Raw genomic sequence first — 23,350 nt, forward strand, 5'->3', positions numbered from 1 at the left:
TGATAATGAGCTGTAAATACAGATATCCTGGCAATAATCACGCTGCCTATATCTGGGCTAATTCTATCCTCCACCAGAGATGTGAACCAAGGTGTCTATGGTGACAGTTTTCTGCTAGGTAACTGTGGTTGCTGATTACTTTGTGTGAAGTTAGACAATGGTTAGGTAAAACATGGCAAACATAATAAGTTCCCGTTCATATTGCTGTTTTGTTTCTTTACTCCTAAACCCTTCCATCTTACTAATGTTTTAAAGGTTGAGTGGGTGTAATGCTGGAGTGCTTTTCATTGCACCCTACATTGTTTTCAATTAATTACTGGTACTTCACTTGCTTATCCTTGACTGTTGTGTTAATGTTACCGGCATTCTGTGAAAATAAGGTATTGTATAGATCGCCCAGGTATTCGACAGAATGTCTTGCATTTTTTGGCAAGGTATGAAATAAGCTTATTTCATTGCCGTAGATGCGACAATGACCAGGCACCCAGATCAGCGTGAATGACTTGTTGCATAAATGGAACTTATTAACGATGCGGCCCTGGATCTCGTGAGAGTCCGTAGTACAAGATCAATTGCCTGAATGGCTGATTTTGAATCTGAAAATATGACAAATGAGTCATGCCTAGAATTGAGAGCATAGTCTATGGCTTTGTCAGTAGCAAAAAGTTCGGAGGTAAATACAGATGTATAAGTCGGCAACCGATACCTAAGTGCACATTCAGTCAACCACACACTTGCACCCACACATTCACTCGACTTGGAGCCGCCGGTGTACAATTGATGGGACCCCAAGTGACGCATGATGATGTTACGAAACAAGTGGTGGACTTCCGTCTCCGCACCTTGGCCTTTGGTGCTGGGAGCCATTATATATCCACTGTAAAACCGGGTGGCTCCCAAGGCGCTATATTTTTAAGCACCAACTTGTCACAGTCACTGGGGTCCACACCAAGCTCCTGAGTTAGTAAGTGGAGGCGAACGGCAAGTGGCCAACACACCTTCCGCATAAGGTGGTGGTATTGACGGAGGGGGTACAGGCCACATTGCCGATATTACTTTTCCTATATGTTCGTATGCCATACGATAAGAACAGGTGGTCACGGCGAATACGGAGGGGAGGCACATTCACCTCCACTTCCATACGAGCTACACGGGTACACCGGACTGCTCCAAGACACATTCGCAAACATTTATTCTGTAGCACATCCAATCCTTTCAGCGTGGCATCGGATGCCAAGCCATACACCTGTACACCATAGTCTAGCTTCGATCGAATAAGTGACTTATACACCATTAATAAAGATTTTCTGTCGGCACCCCAGGTAGTACCCGCTAGGTACTTGAGGACATTTAACGGTTTCTCACAACGAGCAAGCAAAGTATTAAAGTGAAGTTTAAAATTCATTCTACGATCAAAATGTATTCCTAAAAACTTTACAGAATTTTGAAAAGGTACTGCCTGATTATCCAAAGTTAAGCACAAATTAGGTACGTTACGATTAGTGAAGACTACAGCGGCACACTTACGGACGGAAAACTTAAATCCCCACTGCAAGGCCCATTGGTGGACGGAGTCAAGGGCTGCTTGAATCAGCCCAGCCGAAAATTGTGCATTACGGGAAGAGTGCCATATTGCACAATTGTCAGCATAGAGCGAGTATTTAAGATTCCTCAGGATGGGAGCTGATGACAGAATATCATTGATCATAATACTAAATAAAGAAGGACTAAGCACACTTCACTGCAGCACCCCGTTTTCCTGGATAAATATATCCGATGTTACGTTATGGGGCAATTTGACAGACGAAGTCCTGTCCCTCAAGAAATTTGAAATAAAAATAGGCAAATTTCCTCTTAAACCATAAGCATAGAGCTTACCACGTTGAGTACACCGCTTCCCGTCCGATCAGCGAAGTTAAGCAACGTTGGGTCTGGTTAGTACTTGGATGGGTGACCGCCTGGGAACACCAGATGCTGTTGGCATCCCTATGTGTCAGGTGGGGTTGGTGGAGGATTAGTGCCCCTCCCTGTAAAACAATTAACTCTAAGCCGTTGGCCACCCCGTTTGGGATATATGGCGTCTGGCAATGAATGAATGAATAGAGCTTCATTAGTATACCGTGTCGCCATGTCATGTCATAGGCTTTATGGATGTCCAAGAACACCCCTATCATGAATTCTTTATTGGCAAATGCCTCTGCAATACAATGCTCCAAATTCATTAAATGATCTAGTGAACTTCTGTATTTACGGAAGCCACGTTGTTGATCATTTAACAAATTCTTCGACTCTTAAACAAAAAGAAGCTTATTGTTTACCATACGTTCCATGATCTTACATAGACAAGAAGTCAACACAATAGGACGAAATGAAGTGGGATTCATAAGACGACCAGCCTCTTTGGGTATAGGTATGACGTGCGCAAAGTGCCATGAGTTTGGGAACATTCGAGACGCCCAAAACTCATTGTACAATGCTAACATCTTAATCAGGTTGTCCTGATTAAGATGCTGGATCATACCGTACGTGATGGTGTCTGGTCCAGGGCCCGGATGCACAAACGGCCTTAAGGCTACACATGGCCTTAAGTCGGGTAGTTTAAGGCCGTAGGTCGCTAAGGCCCATGCACGAAGCACGTACAGGAGGGTAAGCCTCGGTAAGGCCGCCTCAGCCGCTGAGGCTGGGTCGGAGCAGCCTTACTGTATTGAGACCCGTAAATAAAGTAACTCCGATTTGATATTCTCTATAGCACAAACCGGACCAAACTTGTTATTGTTTATCTCGGTACGGAGTTGATGGTTGCCTGTGAACTAGATCGTGCTTTGAGAAGGGAATGGAGGTTTCCTGGATCCACTGAACCCCCATAACACAAATGATGAACATGCATTGAGACAATATTGCCTCCCCAGGAGCAAATTCCTTCTTTTAACAGAACTTGAGCCTCATACTGGGAGTGTCACGCTACACTCCCATGCCATTCTTGCCTACGCAACAATTTTTGGCAACCCAGGGGAATTTTCAGTGTTGTTGGAGAGTGGTATTCATCAGTCAACAAGTATATCCAAAGTGATATCACGTGTGACAGATGCTTTAAACAGGAACTGACAGAAAAATTAAGATGCTCAGTGCTTTGCTGAGAAGAACAGAGACTAGAGGGTTTTCACAGAATAAATAATTTTTCTAAAGTGCTTGGGTCCCCCATGAGAAGGGAGGGAAAGAACACATCCCCAGTATCCCTGCTTTTAAAGGGCAACTAAGGAGGAACCTATTTGTCTTCAGTCCTTCATTCCTAACTGTCCTCTTCTGTCTTCTGTCCTACCCCCTTTTCTTGATGTTTGCATGTTTCTTATGGTCTTTATTTTCCCTCTACGTCTGTTTTGCCATGCAGCCATATTATGGGTTGGTGATAATTCTTCATTGTTAACTTCCTAAAGTGCTTGGAGCAATGGATTGAACTCTCATACCAATTAAGGCCCCAGATCACAAAGAACATGTATTTGTCAGTTGTAATGGGTTCCATTCACTGGACGTGCAAGTTGTGACAGCAACAAAATGATAATGAGCTGTAAATACAGATATCCTGGCAATAATCACGCTGCCTATATCTGGGCTAATTCTATCCTCCACCAGAGATGTGAACCAAGGTGTCTATGGTGACAGTTTTCTGCTAGGTAACTGTGGTTGCTGATTACTTTGTGTGAAGTTAGACAATGGTTAGGTAAAACATGGCAAACATAATAAGTTCCCGTTCATATTGCTGTTTTGTTTCTTTACTCCTAAACCCTTCCATCTTACTAATGTTTTAAAGGTTGAGTGGGTGTAATGCTGGAGTGCTTTTCATTGCACCCTACATTGTTTTCAATTAATTACTGGTACTTCACTTGCTTATCCTTGACTGTTGTGTTAATGTTACCGGCATTCTGTGAAAATAAGGTATTGTATAGATCGCCCAGGTATTCGACAGAATGTCTTGCATTTTTTGGCAAGGTATGAAATAAGCTTATTTCATTGCCGTAGATGCGACAATGACCAGGCACCCAGATCAGCGTGAATGACTTGTTGCATAAATGGAACTTATTAACGATGCGGCCCTGGATCTCGTGAGAGTCCGTAGTACAAGATCAATTGCCTGAATGGCTGATTTTGAATCTGAAAATATGACAAATGAGTCATGCCTAGAATTGAGAGCATAGTCTATGGCTTTGTCAGTAGCAAAAAGTTCGGAGGTAAATACAGATGTATAAGTCGGCAACCGATACCTAAGTGCACATTCAGTCAACCACACACTTGCACCCACACATTCACTCGACTTGGAGCCGCCGGTGTACAATTGATGGGACCCCAAGTGACGCATGATGATGTTACGAAACAAGTGGTGGACTTCCGTCTCCCGCACCTTGGCCTTTGGTGCTGGGAGCCATTATATATCCACTGTAAAACCGGGTGGCTCCCAAGGCGCTATATTTTTAAGCACCAACTTGTCACAGTCACTGGGGTCCACACCAAGCTCCTGAGTTAGTAAGTGGAGGCGAACGGCAAGTGGCCAACACACCTTCCGCATAAGGTGGTGGTATTGACGGAGGGGGTACAGGCCACATTGCCGATATTACTTTTCCTATATGTTCGTATGCCATACGATAAGAACAGGTGGTCACGGCGAATACGGAGGGGAGGCACATTCACCTCCACTTCCATACGAGCTACACGGGTACACCGGACTGCTCCAAGACACATTCGCAAACATTTATTCTGTAGCACATCCAATCCTTTCAGCGTGGCATCGGATGCCAAGCCATACACCTGTACACCATAGTCTAGCTTCGATCGAATAAGTGACTTATACACCATTAATAAAGATTTTCTGTCGGCACCCCAGGTAGTACCCGCTAGGTAGGCTACTTGAGGACATTTAACGGTTTCTCACAACGAGCAAGCAAAGTATTAAAGTGAAGTTTAAAATTCATTCTACGATCAAAATGTATTCCTAAAAACTTTACAGAATTTTGAAAAGGTACTGCCTGATTATCCAAAGTTAAGCACAAATTAGGTACGTTACGATTAGTGAAGACTACAGCGGCACACTTACGGACGGAAAACTTAAATCCCCACTGCAAGGCCCATTGGTGGACGGAGTCAAGGGCTGCTTGAATCAGCCCAGCCGAAAATTGTGCATTACGGGAAGAGTGCCATATTGCACAATTGTCAGCATAGAGCGAGTATTTAAGATTCCTCAGGATGGGAGCTGATGACAGAATATCATTGATCATAATACTAAATAAAGAAGGACTAAGCACACTTCACTGCAGCACCCCGTTTTCCTGGATAAATATATCCGATGTTACGTTATGGGGCAATTTGACAGACGAAGTCCTGTCCCTCAAGAAATTTGAAATAAAAATAGGCAAATTTCCTCTTAAACCATAAGCATAGAGCTTACCACGTTGAGTACACCGCTTCCCGTCCGATCAGCGAAGTTAAGCAACGTTGGGTCTGGTTAGTACTTGGATGGGTGACCGCCTGGGAACACCAGATGCTGTTGGCATCCCTATGTGTCAGGTGGGGTTGGTGGAGGATTAGTGCCCCTCCCTGTAAAACAATTAACTCTAAGCCGTTGGCCACCCCGTTTGGGATATATGGCGTCTGGCAATGAATGAATGAATAGAGCTTCATTAGTATACCGTGTCGCCATGTCATGTCATAGGCTTTATGGATGTCCAAGAACACCCCTATCATGAATTCTTTATTGGCAAATGCCTCTGCAATACAATGCTCCAAATTCATTAAATGATCTAGTGAACTTCTGTATTTACGGAAGCCACGTTGTTGATCATTTAACAAATTCTTCGACTCTTAAACAAAAAGAAGCTTATTGTTTACCATACGTTCCATGATCTTACATAGACAAGAAGTCAACACAATAGGACGAAATGAAGTGGGATTCATAAGACGACCAGCCTCTTTGGGTATAGGTATGACGTGCGCAAAGTGCCATGAGTTTGGGAACATTCGAGACGCCCAAAACTCATTGTACAATGCTAACATCTTAATCAGGTTGTCCTGATTAAGATGCTGGATCATACCGTACGTGATGGTGTCTGGTCCAGGGCCCGGATGCACAAACGGCCTTAAGGCTACACATGGCCTTAAGTCGGGTAGTTTAAGGCCGTAGGTCGCTAAGGCCCATGCACGAAGCACGTACAGGAGGGTAAGCCTCGGTAAGGCCGCCTCAGCCGCTGAGGCTGGGTCGGAGCAGCCTTACTGTATTGAGACCCGTAAATAAAGTAACTCCGATTTGATATTCTCTATAGCACAAACCGGACCAAACTTGTTATTGTTTATCTCGGTACGGAGTTGATGGTTGCCTGTGAACTAGATCGTGCTTTGAGAAGGGAATGGAGGTTTCCTGGATCCACTGAACCCCCATAACACAAATGATGAACATGCATTGAGACAATATTGCCTCCCCAGGAGCAAATTCCTTCTTTTAACAGAACTTGAGCCTCATACTGGGAGTGTCACGCTACACTCCCATGCCATTCTTGCCTACGCAACAATTTTTGGCAACCCAGGGGAATTTTCAGTGTTGTTGGAGAGTGGTATTCATCAGTCAACAAGTATATCCAAAGTGATATCACGTGTGACAGATGCTTTAAACAGGAACTGACAGAAAAATTAAGATGCTCAGTGCTTTGCTGAGAAGAACAGAGACTAGAGGGTTTTCACAGAATAAATAATTTTTCTAAAGTGCTTGGGTCCCCCATGAGAAGGGAGGGAAAGAACACATCCCCAGTATCCCTGCTTTTAAAGGGCAACTAAGGAGGAACCTATTTGTCTTCAGTCCTTCATTCCTAACTGTCCTCTTCTGTCTTCTGTCCTACCCCCTTTTCTTGATGTTTGCATGTTTCTTATGGTCTTTATTTTCCCTCTACGTCTGTTTTGCCATGCAGCCATATTATGGGTTGGTGATAATTCTTCATTGTTAACTTCCTAAAGTGCTTGGAGCAATGGATTGAACTCTCATACCAATTAAGGCCCCAGATCACAAAGAACATGTATTTGTCAGTTGTAATGGGTTCCATTCACTGGACGTGCAAGTTGTGACAGCAACAAAATGATAATGAGCTGTAAATACAGATATCCTGGCAATAATCACGCTGCCTATATCTGGGCTAATTCTATCCTCCACCAGAGATGTGAACCAAGGTGTCTATGGTGACAGTTTTCTGCTAGGTAACTGTGGTTGCTGATTACTTTGTGTGAAGTTAGACAATGGTTAGGTAAAACATGGCAAACATAATAAGTTCCCGTTCATATTGCTGTTTTGTTTCTTTACTCCTAAACCCTTCCATCTTACTAATGTTTTAAAGGTTGAGTGGGTGTAATGCTGGAGTGCTTTTCATTGCACCCTACATTGTTTTCAATTAATTACTGGTACTTCACTTGCTTATCCTTGACTGTTGTGTTAATGTTACCGGCATTCTGTGAAAATAAGGTATTGTATAGATCGCCCAGGTATTCGACAGAATGTCTTGCATTTTTTGGCAAGGTATGAAATAAGCTTATTTCATTCTGACTTTATACATTTTACCAAGGGATTTTATTAGAATGCCTAGGTATTCTGTAGAATGTCTTGCATTTTTATGACAAAGTATAATAAACAACAGAGAGTTAAGCTGGGATAATCAAGGTTAAGTTAGGTTAGGCTAGGTTAGGTTAGGCTAATTTAGAAGAGCGCTGTGTTAGGCGTTTACCTAAATTAACCTAACCTAACCTACCTATATCGAATAATACCAAGGAAATGTGTACAGATGATTTTCTTAGACCTTGTCTTGAAATTTTAGCATTACATAGTTTACCTAGGCATTCTATGTGACGGGTTTCCCCACATTGCCGGTAACATAAACACTCGCTCTCGCCTCTCACCCCCAGCTGATTCATGAAGCTCTGTGATTGGCCCAGTGTTTCTGTGTTCTGCCGTCTGATTGGTCGGAAGAGTCTCAGCTGACGCACGAGATTTCCCCCAAAACATTCCCTACAGTTAAGGCCAGCCTTAGCTAAAGCCAATGCACGAAACTTAAGTCAGTCTTAAGACAAGGCAAGGGGTCGTCGTGCATGGGCCTTAGAAGGCAGCCGTAGGGCCGCCTTTAATATTTCATTTAAGGCCAGCCTTAAGGCTGCCATCCGACGGAGTTTTGTGCATCCCTGCCCAGGGCTGGTGTCTTTACAGGATTTAAGGGCAATGAACAGTTCATCTAGCGTAAACTCTTGGTTGTATGGGGATTCTACGTCTTCTGTGGCAAAGTCAATAATCCGTAGCTCAGCCATGCGTTTATGATGTTGGAAACGCGGATCATAATTGGCTGAGCTACTTACATGAGAAAAACTCCTGGCGAGGATGTTAGCAACGTCCACGGGCTCGTCATAGATGTTATTATTTACCTGAAGGGTGGTCACAGGGATTTTTGGGCCTTTATTATTTAATATTTTAATAGTGGACCAGACTTTACGTAATGGTGTTGTACGAGTCACCCTGGACGCAAAGGACCGCCAGGAGTCACGTTTAGCCCTTCTTATTATTCTCCTTGCCTCAGCCCGTGCCTGTTTGTATGCAATAAAATTTTCCTCAGTGGGCTGACTATCAAAAATGCTGTATCTCCTATTGCGTTTTCTTAATGCTTGTCGGCAATACGGCGTCCACCAGTGTGCTCTATGTAGAAGTCTTGGGAATAGTAGCCTCAGCTGCGTGTAACATGGATTTTGTTATATTTTCTGCCTTAACATCTATGGTCTCCTCAGATATATCTAAATTGGCGATCCTTGAGAAGGATCCCCAATCTGCTTTCTTATAGTTAAATTTTGGAGGTGGAGAGTCCGAAATGATGGCATGTTATCACGGAATTGTTGTCTAGGTGTGGTGGTACTACACAGCTGGTCTGCCTCATGGCTTTGTTTCTTTATCTTGGTGAATATTTTTCTACAGCAATTTATAAAATTTTTTGGTTTTTGCCTAATTTCAACTCGTCACTTTGAGTTTTTATTTTCTTTGTTTTCCTTTTATGAACATATTACGATAAAAGTACAACTTTTCAGCTTCAAAATAACACCACAGCTAGCATCCCATCATAAAAAGTGTATTTACACTGACCGATGAAAAGAAAAGCATCGCGAAGCGAATATGCAGCCGAGACTAAAATAAAATTGTGCATCTCTTTCCTTTCGCTTTACTGCACAATGAAATGCAAAAATTACCATAATCTATATATCATTGTAAAAGTAATTTATTGTATTTTTGCATGGCTTAATCCAAATTTACATATCTTTACTCATTATATTTTGCCGAATATTTTTCTACGGCAAGGTATAAAACTTTTGCTTTTTGCCTAACTTCATCATTTTGACATTTTATTTTCTTTGTTCTCCTTTCTTTTTTTTTTTTTTACATATACGATAAAGTACAACTATTCAGCTTTAAAATGACACCAAAACCAACATTCTATCATGAAAAGTGTATTTACACAGAGCGATCCAAGTGAAATATCGGGCCGCGAGGATGTGGGTCAGTGTGAGTGGCTGATTCTAGCACAGACATCATCTGCCCTGCCCAGAAACCTGATAGGGCTAGTTTGATGTACTCGTACAACCTTCAGTACAAATAATTAAATTTTTTCCTGTCAATTAAACCACTACATCAAGCGATTTACTGGTTTTGTATTAGCTTTTTCATTCAAACTACCCATGATCAACTGTATGCCATTGTTATACACACAATTACTCTACTCACCCCAGTTGTAATTTGGAGAAATATCCATGACGCAAGCAATCGATCTTTACACTCAACAAGAATGCACAGAAATTGACTTGTAATATTAACCTTATTTTGGTTGTGAGGAGGTACGAGGGTTTATGACAAACGATAATAGTATAAATATAACGAACTAATGCGTAACTTACGCTTAAGAAAGGTTACGGTTGTGGAACATGAAACCTTCATCCGAACTCACACTCCTTGCATATAATGGTTTAAATAAAATTAGAATAACCAGTATCTATTCTGTCAGTACTGAGCACTGTTAAGAGGCAGATGCAATGAAATATTAGTCATATGATGAAAAACTATTGTAGCGAAAAGTGGAACCTACTATAGAGTAGGGTTGGAGATAAGGTATAGTGGATGAAGCATATTAAGAGAGAGAGAGAGAGAGAGAGAGAGAGAGAGAGAGAGAGAGAGAGAGAGAGAGAGAGAGAGAGAGAGAGAGAGGGGGGGGGGAGACTACGTTTATGACGGCCTGGAGTGGGAGGAGGAGAGTGAGAAAGAGGCATGATGGTTATCCGCACGTTCCAACGCTGATGCCGATGTTAGGAAGATGTCAGCACCAAGAAACACAAACGCATGTATAATTAATTGCCTGTTATCTTAGCTGCGAGACGAAAATAATTGCAGGTTGTAAAAAGTTTCTGCAGGAAAATTCAGGTAAGGGAATGCAGAGTCTTCCCTCGTCTAATTCTTCCTGTAAAAACATATCTAAGATAGGACACTGAATTGATCATAAATTCACCTATGTGTTCCACCCCAGGATTTCTGTTGCAACCTTGTACTTCCATCTCCTCCAAGCCATTTAACTTTCTTTCCCAACTTGAAATACTCTTTTTTTTTTTTTTTTACATTCTTCTCTGAAAGTGTCAGCAAAAATGTTGGAGACCTCGAGACGGATATCATAATTATGCTCTGTGATTTTTCTTTCACATCTATTTTCCAGCAGCTTCTTGTTGTCCCTTTAATTGCTTTTTAATTTCTTCCCTAAAATCTGAAGATTTTTAGTGATTAGACAAAATTTGCTGAAAATCAAGATGAACTTCAGAGATGCCTGGACACATTTTCATTTGATCGAGTAAAGGCTATAATGCAGGCGTAAGGATAGAGGGAGAAAGACTTTTTAAGAACTGGCCACTTGAATGCCTGAGGAACTGAGGATAACAAATGATTCATGCACTGGTGTGTGGCAATTACCCCAGCATGAAGGATATGTGCACTCAGAGGCATTACATGAGTATTGTCTGGGTGATAGTGATAGCGTGAACAGAATTATCCATTTTGTGTGTGTGTGTGAATAAAGGCGTGTTTGCGGTAAACCACCTCAAATGTGAACGTTGTACTACTGAAAGGAGCAAACAGGACTCGTAATACATTAGACTTAATAAGCATGAAGGTTTCATAATCCTTTATCTATACAGGCAGATGCTTTTAGACCCATACAAAATTACTTCAGTGTCACACCCTTCTGTCGTCAGGGGTACACATGCCCACAAATACACAGATAAATACCTCTTTCCCTTTAACCCTTTGAGTACAGTGACACATTGTATACTTTATTCTTGGTATTGTCAGACAATTACATTTTGCTTTGAAATAGTTCCCAAGTAGTGTAAGGCTTAATGAATAATTCATATAGCCTCTCCAGCATGCAGTCTCTTCCAAGTTGAATCAAATGAGTTGAAAACAGTAAGAATAAAATGTAAGAGACGTCATGTGGGTCAACGCGTTACAGCAGGAAGAGGTATGTTCTGCAGGGATGAGTAATAATAAAACCAGACGTATGGAGAGAGAAGGGATATAAGTGACAGGGAAAAAAACTGTCAAAAAGAAAGAATGAAAGGGATATGAAATAAAATGCAAGGCAGTTATCTCCGCAAAAATATTCATATCATGAGTACTAAACAAATTCATTGAGCCTGATAGAAACCCCTTATATGTACTGAAAATGTTTTGAAAACTGCTGACAAAGAAATAAATGCATTCATATTATACCGTGCAATACAGTGAATCCAGGAAATTCCTAGTACTTCCAGAGGGCTTTATTCAACTATAAAAATGAGGTACAGTAATAAGGGGTTAGAATCATGTGTCCCCTTCAGTACCAGGATGTCTTTTCTATTTTGCTTTTATTACCTACGGATATTTTCATTCAACTTACGGAAAATCTCTTGTAATGAAAGAGGAAATATTCTTTCTCTCATTTTACTGCCTCCTATTTTTCTCCTTTTGTTATTTATCCCTCGCCCCCCCCCCTCTCTCTCTCTCTGGTTTCCACAAGACATACCGCGCTAACACTAACTCTTATCGCCACTATCACCGTTTGGTCCTTCCACCATCCATGTACTAGGAGGCAAAAAATGGAAAGTCAAGGAAAATTATGAGAAATCAGTGAAAAATAGAGATATGAAAAAATGAGAAAAATAGAGATGAATAGACAAAGAGGAGAAAGAAGTGAGATGAGGAAAGTTAATGGGGCGGGGGGGAATGTGAGGAGAGTGTAGGTCACAAAAGTCAACTAACTGTTAGGTACAAAAGTCAACTGTTAGCTTTTATTTCACCATCACTTTGTGTGTGTGTGTGTGTGTGTGTGTGTGTGTGTGTGTGTGTGTGTGTGTGTGTGTGTGTGATCCTGTTTTAACAGTTAATTGGCTGTAATTATGCATTTTTGTATCGCTCTTCTTCTCTCCACTTGACCCATTATTATTTCCGTTTTTTATTTAACAAGTTTTTCTTTTACCAATTTTGTTTAGCAAGTATTTCAGCCCAATAAATCTCCCGTTTACCTTCCTTCCTTCACCATGCCAGACTCGACCTCCTTCCCTCCACTCTGTTCTCATCTTCATTCCTCCCTTCTTCCACCCTGCCCGCCTCTTCATGCCTCCCTTCTCTCCACCCTCCCCACCTTTTCATCCCTCCCTCCCTCCTTCCACCTTACCCGCCTCTTGATCCTTCATTCCTTTCACCAGCCAACCTACTTATTCTTGCCTGTCTCCACATGCCCGTTTCTTCATCCCTCCTTCCCTTCACCAACCAACCTTTTCATCCTTACCTGTCTCCACGTGCCCGCTTCTTAATCCCTCCCTCCATTCACCAGTCAACTTCGTCATTCCCCCCCCCCCACCCTTCATCCTGTTCACTTCCTCATCCCTCCCACGCCCTTCACTATCCCAGTATCTTGGTTTTTCCCTCCCTCCCTTCACTATCCCAGTCTCTTCGTTCTTCCCTCCCTTATTCCACACAGCCTTTTCTTCACTCCCTCCACCCTACAGCATGTCTCCCTCCCGACGTGTGTGTGGCAGTGAGCATTTACATTATCATTACAGGATCCGTGCACGGACTATCTGATAATATACAGCAATGATGAACTATACAAAATGTAAGAGTAAGCCAAGTTGGCAACATGGAATTTAGTTCAAAAGAATGTTTCAGTATTTAATTTTGATTCTCTTATGGATTTAGTCTACCTTATGTCATGTGTTGAAAAGTTTCCTGAAAATGCTACAGAAATCTACTTCATAGTGCAAAGAGAATAACCAAATGCAGTCAGATCTTTAAGGTCATCTAAATACTGCATCTCTCTCTCTCTCTCTCTCTCTCTCTCTCTCTCTCTCGTGAATTCTTTTTCACTCTGTATCTTTACCTCATTTCTTGTTTGTTCGCTTTATCCACATATTCTCCCCTCTTTACAGAATGTTCATGCCAGGAGTGTTCATATGAGGGTTTGTAGGGCCACCAATATTGTGTGTGTGGCCTGCACGTGTAAACATATATGGGTGTGTGAGGTGAGAGAGAGAGAAAGGGTAAGGTCATTAGACTGGTGTAAGGTTGTGGGTGTCGCTATGAAGAGGTGTGGGATGGAGAGGGTTTGTGTAAGGTTGTAAGGCTGGGGGTGTGAGTGTATTGGCCTTCGATTTGGGCAGGACTGAGTTAGAATCTTGCTCTGAATAATTCACGACCAAGACCTATTCATAACAATCAGTTGTAGTATTGGTTAAATTATTCCGAAGTCAAGAAGTCATCAGGAGTTCTGTAAATGCAGTTGTTTTGGTAGGTTTCCTTGAATTATTTGCCATTACTGCAATACAGGTTTCGAGTGCAAGCATTATAATGTTGGTGAACTTCTACAGAGGTTAACTGGCGATAACAAACATGAAAACATGAGTAGCATGATACCTTCAGTAACACACTCACTGAAGCAGTGCCTAGATCTTTGATTTAAAAAAAAGGTATGTAATGTCTTCGAGAGAAATAGTCACTGAATGTATGTACAGTAAGGTTGGATGACGAGGAAGTGGAAAATGTGAATGCATTTAAATACTTGAGTAGTGTGATTACGAACCAGGGCGAAGCGCTGGCGAGTCTCTCGTCTATCAGTGGCATTTTCTCACATATGAGCGGCCCGACCCTGCCAGGCCCAACCAGACAGGCTCGTCCAGGCCCGATCGTAACGCTTTTGAGAAGCTTATATCTCAGCAACCACTGGGCCAATCATTGCGTGGTTTGCACCATATAATAGCCCAATTCTTTAATTAGTTTTCGACAGGTTTCATCATACTCAAGCGGTGGACGTTGAACGTGACACGCGTCAAGTGCAGCATATCGAGAATCTTCAAAAGTGGGCCACAGGCCAGGAATTTTGTCGTAAAGGCATGAAGCTTGGTAAGTAGATAACCATTAGTATATTCTAGGCATCCTCGGAGTGTAAGGAGACATTTCATTGCTTTCGGATTGAAACGGTCCCGCTCGTACCTCGCCGACAAAGACGTTTTACTGGTGAGTAAGGATTTAAATTTGAGGATGAAGTGCTTGAAAGGGTACAACAAGGAAGAAAGGTTGCTGGTTCTTTGAAAGCAATGATAACATATAGGGAAATGAGCATGGAAGTAAGAAGTTGCTGCATGATAGTGCTGTGATACCAACCCAAACATATGGAAGTGAAACTCAGACCTTGTGGACACAAGTCAAGAGTGTGAGCAGTGAAAATAAGTTATTTGAGAGGAGCATGTGGAGTTAACACGCAGAGACAGACTGACAAATGAGGAAGTGAAGGAGGATTGTGGTGTGGATGTGGATGTGATAGAAAGCGTTAGGAGAAATACACTGAGGTGGTTTGGCCATATGAAGAGGATGGAGAGAGAGAGAGACTGACGAGGAGAGTGAATATGAGTGAGGTGGAGGGGGGGGGAGAGCAGGGGAGGGCAGATGATAAGATGGAGGGAAGGAGTGGAGGGGATTATGAGAGAGGGGGGGGCGTGAGTTGAGGCGAGGACAGTGAAGTGGAGCGGGACAGGAGGACATGGAAACGATTTGTTTGTGACCACCTCTTATGAGATTGAGGCGTCTGCAAATAGACAAATGAATAGATAGTATGTAATAATAGCTGTGATCTTTTATTAACTACTAAATGGCTAGCGCGACTCAAAACAGTATATTAACCAGATAAATAGACAAATAAACAGAACGACAGATATATAATGACCATGATTTTTATTTCCATTACCTTCAACACCATTATCGTCAACTGCAACATTTGAGTAATCCATTTCATTACACTAAAGTGCACAAGCACCGATGAACCTTCAGCAACCCAGAGTAAAACAGCTACTTGGTCACCTGGTCAAGCAATATTTGACTTTTAAGTAATGTACAAGACAGATGTGTGCAAGTCCAGATACAAATTCAGCTTGTATGCAACAGAGGCTCTGACACCCATATTAATTACTTACTGCTGTCGGTCCTCATATTATACTTAGATTATGCTTTTATACGATTTCTTTAAATAATAGAACAGAGGAAATAAAAGTGAATTTAAAAAATCCTTAAACCAGATTGCAGGTGTCCCCCATTCATGAAAAATCTGCAACAGTTGGACTTCAACTGCCGTAGGTTGAAGTCTGGGGGGAAACCACTCTGGTGAAGCGAGTTCCAAAGAGATTCAGTTTGGAGGAAAAAAGAACTCTGATAGGCTGAAGTTCTGCAATAAGGCAGCGTGACAGTCCGGGCATGAGCGCTACCAGATGCCCGTGTAGTGGAGGGGCGGGGGGGTGGAGGCATGGAGAGGTGGCACAATGGTCGCAACTTCGTCTGAGCATTTGTCATAAAAGTATCTGTAAAATAATGCAAGGGAGGCAACATTTCTTCTCACTTGTAGGGGAGGTAGTTCACTTAGAAGAGTTGTTGTCGATCGAAGCAAAACAAGAACCACCTCAGTTCCGACTGACATCAGTACATGTGCGTTCCATTTTTATACTCATTCCAATTGGCTCCTCTGGTAGCCTACTCTCATTGCTCTCATAGTTTCACTCATATGAAACATATTCAACATCCACATTCTTCCTTTCTCTGAATGATAATGTCTGTCTTCATAAATTGCCACCATTCCTAGAGTATTTTCTCCCCCCCATATCACTCCTCATTTTCGCTGTTCATGTTATTGCTGCTTGTGCTATGGCTTCATCCATATCACCATATTTTTCTACTAAGCTTGTACGCTGAATCATTTCCTCATCATCTCTCTGTGTGCTTCTTTCCTCAACTCCGCCACACATTTTCAGCACCATTTCATCCGATTTACAGGCTTCAGTCCCCACAAGGATCTCATTCTTTCAGCTCTTACATAAATTGTTCTGTCTCGTTTAGCCCCACCTACTCTCACGTTTCACTCACGTGTGTGTTTTGCCCCACCCCTTCTCTCTCTCTCTCTCTCTCTCTCTCTATGTATATATATATATATATATACCTATATATATATATATATATATATATATATATATCATCTGAGCTTCTAGTTCGGAATTCCCTATTCTCCGTATTTTCCCCTCCCTGTTTACTCTCACACTTGACTGAATTCTCTCTTCACTGTCACTTTATCACTCAATCTTGTTTTTCGTTCCTCTCGCTTTCTCTCTCTCTATATTTCCCACACACGTCTCTCAACCCTCCTTAATCTTAACAGTAACGTAACACTTATCCAGTACTTCAGTATTTCGCCAAATCCCTTTTCTCCACCATTTTTCCCACAACACCCTTCGGACTTATTCGAGCTGTCAAATCTTACATCACTTTACCTGTCCCAGTCACGTTTCCTCTTACATATCCTTTATGTGTTTTCGCCCTCTCCTCATATCATTAGCAAATGATTCTCCTCTCCCTTTTGTCCCCCTTCCAATCTTTTCTCTTTGCCTTTTGTCGTTTCTACGCTTTCTTCTTTATCACTTTTTTCAGCCAATCATTTATATCTTTCTTTAGAATTTTCAGGTTTGACATAGCCAGCTCTTGTTTATACGTTATGTGATCACTCACCATTATTTCCTTACCCTTTTAATTTTTTATCTCATTCTACTTTCTTTTTTTCTACTCGTCCCTCAAATCCTGCATTTGTTTGAGTCTTCATTTATCAAAATTATTCTTCCCCCTTTCTCACATTATCCTCTCCTTATTCTCACTAAGTTTCCTGTCTTTGCTTCAGCACTGCCTGCCTTCCTCTTTTTTACTTCCTCTTCCCAGTGGCATATATATCACTTGGATCACGTACTCCCCTTCCTCGCCATAACACATCACCCACTTCACTCCCCTCCTTTCACTTCTGTCTGTCTGTCTGTCTGTCTGTCTCTCTCTCTCTCTCTCTCTCTCTCTCTCTCTCTCTCTCTCTCTCTCTTTAACGTCGGTCCATGTAGCGTTTCCTCTTTATTTTCTTCCCTGTCATCGCCTCGCTTGGTTTTATTACCAGAGTATAATGTACTGTCTCCTATTGTACTTCTTAATGTTTTTTTTTTTTTACTCTTTTTTCAGTTTACTTTATATACCTTTATTCGCAGTTCAATCTTCAGTATAGTGGGTAGGTGGTGGCGCTCACCTTCATCCACTCACTCGATGTAGACCTGCTCTCGGGTGACTGTCCTTTCCTCTCTCCCTTCCTTTTTTCTATCCTTCCGCTTCTGTCTTTCTTTCCTCCATTCTTTCCTCTTCCTCTGTCTACGGGTGACTCTATACTGAGTGACATGCCAAATAGTTTCCTGTACAGTTCAGGAAACAGCATCTACATTTAACTGGGTGGTAACCATAGAACCAAATTATGGCGCCTTGTGGTTTAATGGGTAATTAAAGCACTCCAGTCGGGTTGGAGCTTAGTGCAGGTTTATATCCAAGGGATGGATTTGGGGTTTACTGCTCACGTAATGCCACCCAGGGATGAGTGAGGCTGGTCACTCTTATCTTAAATGTCAGGACCAATATGTATAACCCAGGGGCTCCTACTCTTCTCATTGGGGCAACACAGGATTAGATGATGATGATGATGCTGCTGCTGATGATGATGATGATGATGATGGAGCTTCAGGTACATCTCTCGCTCCCTAAGTTCCTCAGATTCCTTCCTTCTTCGTTCACCTCTTCGCTGTTTTTTTTTTCGTCATTTATTTCAATTTGTCCTCGTGACTTCTCTCAAATCATTCCTTCCTCTTCCAACATATTCTCCCTTCTTATCCCTATCCACCCGCCCCAGTATCTCCATACTTAATCCACCTTCTTATTTCCCCGTCTGTCCTCTCTCTCTCTCTCTCTCTCTCTCTCTCTTTACCTCATCCGCCTTCATCTCTCCCTGCCTCCCGTTCTCCCTGTTCTTTTCTTCCTATTTTCTTTCTTCTCCTGCTGCTTCACATTCACACTTCTTCTCTTCCTTACTGGGAAGTGCATTCTCTTTCTCCCTGCCTCTGTTTCATCCCACCACTCCTCCCAGCAATCTCTTTAAATTCAAATTCAATTCCAGATTCTTTATGTCGCCTATAAACAATTACAGGGTACAATATTAATATAACAGTAGACATAATTTAAAAAGGCTGAGCTCATGAAATCAAATACTTTTTATGAGCTCAATAAACAGCTGTACCTTATATGTTAAGGGAAAACACTCGCACAATACATAATGAAAGCTCATTGATATATAATTTCCCGTCGAGTAATTAAAAGAAAACTATTAATCTTATCAGATATTTGTGTGATAAGTATAATATAATTAAAATGAAAGTGACATATCTTAATTTATATAAAATTGCATCCATATCGGCTTACAATATATTTTTGTTTTTCGTCTTGAAGGTTACATAGTTGGTAATGGTTTTCAATTCATCTGGCAACTTATTCCATATTAAACAACCAAAATATGTAACAAATCTTTTCAATTTTTCTGTCCGTGGTTACTGGGGTAACAAGTTAAATTCTACTTTTTCGTAAATTGTGAGGATGAAGAACTGGACATATTCTGAAAATTAATGGCAGTGGGATGGCGTAGTTGATTATATACAAATTTTAGTGTCTCTACCCTGTATATATCTTGTATTTTTAGGTATCCCAAAAATGCTTAAAGAGGGGATTGGTAGGTTCTCTGTAACTGACTCCTGAAATTACTCAGATAATTTTTTTCTGAAGTAAGAGAAGTTGCTGAATAGAGGACTTAATCCGCCGAGCCCCAGGCAACGTCGTAATATCGTAAATAGGGGTAAATTTACACCAACTTAAAGTTTTCAACACATCTTTAGTTGTTTTTGATCTTGTAGAAATGGCCAGTGACTTCCTGGCTTTGTTTTTGTGTTGTAATTCATAATTTTGACACAGACCAAGAAACAAGATAGAGGGGCAAGTTGCAGGATTATGAGGGAGAGTGCGTGGTCTGCTGTGGCTGGGGTGGTTGTTGTCACGGGGTTTTCGAGAATTTTGCATACATCACTTTACAATGTTACATTGTAAATATGGACAAGGAATTGAGTTGTGAAAATCAAGCAATGATTACTTTCAAGTGCTTGCTTAATTTGGCTGATTCTCTAAGGACGAGAATATATTTACTTTCTCAGCAGTACATAGCAGAGACTAATTACTCACAAATGCTGTTTGTTAGTAACTGCTAGCCTCCACAGGTTTTTTCTGGAAGCATTCAACTCCAAGTTGGGACAATGGATTCAAGCTAAACATCAAGAAGACTGGCCTAAGTACCAGTTAAGAATAATGGAAATGTTATACAAATTGATGAGCTTGTAAGTGAAATAAACTTAATGCGGAAATATAAAACAATGAATTTACATTACATTAAGCTCAAGAGAGAAAGAACTGTAAATTTATTAAATACAATGAAATGTTTTACATTAAAATGAGTCTCAAATGAATTAAAAATAAACAAAGAGAATAAACTCACCTGCTCACTCAAAAGCTAAACTCTTAAGCCCAGGAAAAACGAAAGAAAAAATACTGGTCAGTTAAGGGGGCTGAGCGAAATGAACCGGGCGTCGGTGCTAGGACGAATGCTGCAATATGCTAGACCTCTACGCCAAATCACTGTCTAAGTGGAGATTCAGGAAACTCGCTGGACAACTGCGGCGCTGCTCCATACTAGGCCCGAAAACGAAACTCTGGGCACTCACGGCGTCTCAGTCCTGACTGAATTCAAAACAAGCTGTAGGCAAGGGCTAGCGTGGGCGCATTCTGCTGAACGGAAAAATTGTGAGCGATACATGCCCACAACAGATCACTTCCGGGCGAAAGCGCCAATGTCACGTACCAAGCACGATCACTCATGCGAACAGTGAAAAATGTTCTGAAAAAAACACTCCCGATCGGGTGAATACGGGGACGGTTAAAATGAGTGATAAACAGTGGAAATTCCACTAGAATTAGTGGTTTTCCACCAAAGTTCAATGTATGGAGTTTGTTTAGATACAGAATCGCGCCAATTGCATACAGTAGGGATGATGATTATGTTGATGATGATAATCAGTAACGGTTTCAGAAATATGCATTAATTCATCCCTAATTAAATTATTTTAATACGTACTCTTCAAGAAATAATATATGTGATTATCATCCACTCACTCGACAGTGTTGCTCCTGGGTGTCTGCCCTTTCCTCTCCATCCAATTTTTCTTCCATCCCTTCTTCTGCCTTTCTATCCTTCATTCTTTCCTCGTCCTTCTGCCTATGGCATCTTACATTCCCTCTTCTGTCTTTCTTTCCTTCATTCCTTCCTCTTCCTTCTGCCTGTGGGTGACCTCTACACTAAGTGACAAGCCAAATATCATGTACACCAGTAAACCATTTACTACGCTGGGTGGCAACCATATAACCAAATTATGGCACCTGGTGGTTTAGTGGGTAATTAAGGCGTTCCAGTCGGATTGAGCTGGTGCAGGTTTATATCCAAGGAGTGGTTGGGTTTTATTGCCCACGTAATGCCACTCAGGGATGAGTGAGACTGGTCACTCTCATCTTAAATTTCAGGACCAACTTGCTCGACAGGCCTGGGTTCCTACGCTCCTCATGGGGCGTATATAGGATCGGATGATGAATGAATGAATGAATATAACTGACTGTGTGTGTGTGTGTTTGTGTGTGTGTGTGTGTGTGTGTATGTGTGTGTGTGTGTGTGTGTGTGTGTGTATGTGTGTGTGTGTGTGTGTGTGTGTGTGTGTGTGTGTGTGTGTGTGTGTGTGTGTGTGAGAGAGAGAGAGAGAGAGAGAGAGAGAGAGAGAGAGACGAATACTAATGTACGGAAAACAATAACGAAAAAAAAAAAAACTTAGGTAAGTAAATGCAAGACGTCACTGAAGACAAGGAGCCTGTTGTCCCAAATCTGGTTTCAACCTCGGACCCTCACTAACCAGACCCAGTTATCTGCCACTGTTGGCTGTTGTGGCTTCTGTCAGTCAAATAGAAGGAAAAGCTCTATGTATGTATGTCTTTATATCTATCCGTGTATCCCAGCCAAGGCAGCCACAGAATAACAGTTCCATCTGCATGTCTTTGTCTGTTTGTCCCAGCCTATGCAGCCACAGAATAACAGTTCCATCTGTATGTCTTTATCTATCCCAGCCAAGGCAGCCACAGAATAACAGTTCCATCTGTATGTCTTTATCTGTCTATCTCCAGCCAAGGTAGCTACAGAATAACAGTTCCATCTGTATGTCTTTATATCTATCTGTCTATCACAGCCAAGGCAGCCACAGAATAACAGTTCCATCCATCAATAAAACACTGGTAAACTTACGTGAATAATTATCTTTCATGGTCACGAGGTCTTCAAGTATTCTGTGTTACGCAACACAAGACAATTTTACTTAGCATGAAAGTGATTCGTTAATCTGTGTTAGGTAATACACAACGATCCTATTTACATGAGGATGATTCGTTAGTCTGTGTTAGGTAACACAAGACGATTCTATTTACCTGGGAATGATTCGTTAGTCTGTGTTAAGGTGAAATATCTATACCTTTAAACACCGTTCTACGCTTGGACTGGCAGATATCCATATTCAGTATTTCTCGAATATCTATACTTCTTATCCTTTATAATAATAGATTCCACATTTGTTCTTAATATTAAGATTCATACTCAAGATAAACTCAAACGCTCATACGTTATAGTTTGTGCTAAAACACCTTCATGCAGTTGTCCCAGAGTTTCCTGTTCTCTGTCCTTATTTTTTTACCAAGGACTTCCCAGCACTGGCCACTTTACGTAATTGAGCCACGGTATTCTCCACTTCATTTGCATATTTGCCTTCATTGTTTTAACACTGCTTTATCAGTTCGTACATGCAGTTTTCAGGCCAGTTATCTGTGGTCCTTCTCCTTCCAACAACGCATTAAATCGAGATGCACTTTCTTTCTCAAGAACAGCTCTTATGTACAGTTGGCCGCACTCCTGCGAGGGCCACCTTAGTGTCAGCAACGCCACGGAGATAGCAGAACTGCGAATCATTAGTAGTGAGTTCTGATCGAAGCATTCAGAGGACTCAGGGAGGGAGCGGGTTTGAGGTGGGTAGGGTGGGTGCCTGTACACGAGAGGCGAGATATGACGATTGTTGAGGCGACAGAAAAGTGTAATATTTATTAAAAGAATTTTTTTTTTTTCGGTGTTACTTTTGCCATCATGAAAAGTAAAAAGATCAACTTTAAATTTTATACTGCAAAACAAAGATAACTGATCAAGATTCATAATTGTAGACTTTAATCGTATTTTATTTTTATTGTCGTTTCCAAGCAATCGACGCTGTAAAATACAGACAAAAACTGCCTGAAAATAATGAATCAGAATGCTGTTTATTAATCACATGTAACAAATGTAAGTAACTTGTCCGGAATCGTGGCAGCTGCTGACACCACTGGCACATATCAACATCGCCCATATCTAGCGTTACGTAACAAGTAGTTTAAAATCGCATCGTTGGGTGTCATTTCGCATCGTGGAGCCATCAGGGCTCCCATTGACCTTCACATGATAGCAGATTAAATATATATATATATATATATATATATATATATATATATATATAGATAGGATAGATAGATAGATATAGATAGATAGATATAGATATAGATATATATATATATGGAGAGAGAGAGAGAGAGAGAGATCACAAATTGTTTAAAGCCTCATTGGTCAAGACGCCCATAATTTCATTTTTACAAACAACCATCTGTTGCCATCGTGTCCGTGCCTCTTTGCCTATCTCGTACTACATGTAAATTTTTACATAGCAAAATCTGACT

General features: G+C 41.3%; 2 pseudogenes; both read left to right on the forward strand.

Moving 5' to 3' along the window:
- The first annotated feature begins 1,865 nt into the window (after positions 1-1,865).
- Positions 1,866-1,983, forward strand: LOC145390146 (5S ribosomal RNA; annotated as a pseudogene).
- A 3,441-nt stretch (positions 1,984-5,424) lies between these two features.
- Positions 5,425-5,542, forward strand: LOC145390147 (5S ribosomal RNA; annotated as a pseudogene).
- The last annotated feature ends 17,808 nt before the right edge of the window (positions 5,543-23,350 follow it).

Source organism: Coenobita brevimanus, unplaced genomic scaffold (genome assembly GCF_032717465.1).
Source record: "Coenobita brevimanus isolate Jiangsu-jjx unplaced genomic scaffold, ASM3271746v2 jjx.HiC_scaffold_2912, whole genome shotgun sequence".
Taxonomy (NCBI): domain Eukaryota; kingdom Metazoa; phylum Arthropoda; class Malacostraca; order Decapoda; family Coenobitidae; genus Coenobita; species Coenobita brevimanus.